We start from the raw sequence: 1,685 nt of genomic DNA, 5'->3' as shown, positions 1-1,685 counted from the left end.
CAGTGTAACATTGACACTGGGACAGTCGCTTCCCCCCGCGAGGGGTGAAAGGGGGGAGCTCGCAGGCACCGGGTGCCGGGGGAGCGGAGAGTTCAGCCAGATCCACCCGGAGGCTGGGCCCGTGCTGGGGGAAAGGGGCATCGGGGGCTGTGGGGCACGGGAATGCAGGGCACTGCCTTGGGGTCGCCACGTCCTGGACCCTCAATGGGTGTGAGGGGGAGAGGAACGGGGGGAAACCCTGCTTGGACCCTGTCCCTCTCCCATCCAGCGCCGCTCTTTGCTGCCCTGGCACCCCGGGGACCGGGCAGGATGGACCCGGGGTCTGACCCAGCACGTAGCAACTCTTACGATCTTAAATGATATACGTCTCAGGTTAGCAGGCACGTATTCAGTGTGTGTGGGGGTGGGGAGCAGCCCGGCCCCACCGACAAACCCCAGCAGTTTCAACCAGAACCAGAGACCCTTGTGAACTATGTGAACCTCGGGTTGGGGGAGGGGAGACCCCAAACTCCCCGAGTCCCCATGAATCGTGGCGGGAAGGATCTCAGTGGAAGCTCTCTAAGCCAGGGCTTCTCATCTTGCCTGGCAGCGTCCACAGGTGGTGGATGAAGGAACGACCTTCGCTGTGAAACAAGCAGGGGGATCTCTGCCTTGTAAGCTGCCGCGGACCAAGCAGCCCCCCTTGATAAATACCAATTATTAGGTTTATTATTATTATTATTATTATTATTTTTTTTTTTTTTACTAGAGAACAAAAGCAGGGAGATTCTCCTCTTGCAAAGAACTCGGGTCAGAACAGGGCAAGGGAATTTGGGACGTTCTGGCTTAACGTATTTCTTATAATTACTTTACGTGACAAAAATTTGCTGGTAGCACTTAAGGTGGTATCGTTTTAAATCGGCGGTGTGCAATCCATCAGAGTTTGGGCACCGCTGCTCTAGGGTTATCTGGCGGCATCTTGTAGCACCCTTCAAAGGGTTTTGCAGCTCCCCGGGTGAGACCCAAAGGGTAAACCAACCGTGGGAGCTCCTTTGCGAGGATCGGACACAACTTCTGCTGTGCCGCGGGATCATGAGGAGGCAGCGCGTCGGTGTGTGTGGGATCCACCTGGGGCTGAGGTGGGGCGGGGTATTTCTTGAGGCCCCCGGTATAGACTACAGGCCCGCTCGGTAAACACAGGCTTAGGGAAAAAGAAGAGTTGTTTTCCTGTCGCCATGAATGAGACCGGAACTGGGCAGGACCGCCGCGATCCTCTGGATTCCCTCCCGGGTGGATTGGGTGAATCACGTTTGCCCGCTTAACAGTGCGCGGCCGGCCAGGGTCCCCTGGGAAGGATCTCCAGGTGCTGCAGGGTGCTGGATCATCCCGGTTGAGAGTCGCTGCTCCAGGCACCGCCAGTTGTTTTCCTGTCGCCATGAATGAGACCGGAACTGGGCAGGACCGCCGCGATCCTCTGGATTCCCTCCCGGGTGGATTGGGTGAATCACGTTTGCCCGCTTAACAGTGCGCGGCCGGCCAGGGTCCCCTGGGAAGGATCTCCAGGTGCTGCAGGGTGCTGGATCATCCCGGTTGAGAGTCGCTGCTCCAGGCACCGCCGTCGGCAATCCCACGCCGTCATGGATGATGGCTGTCCACGACCCCCGGTTGAGAGTGGCTGCTCCAGGCACCGCGGCCCCGTCGAGGAT

The sequence above is a fragment of the Alligator sinensis genome, unplaced genomic scaffold, assembly GCF_000455745.1.
Source record: "Alligator sinensis unplaced genomic scaffold, ASM45574v1 scaffold1667_1, whole genome shotgun sequence".
NCBI classification, from domain to species: domain Eukaryota; kingdom Metazoa; phylum Chordata; order Crocodylia; family Alligatoridae; genus Alligator; species Alligator sinensis.
The sequence above is the reverse complement of the archived record's forward strand: the minus strand, read 5'-3'. Positions refer to the sequence as shown.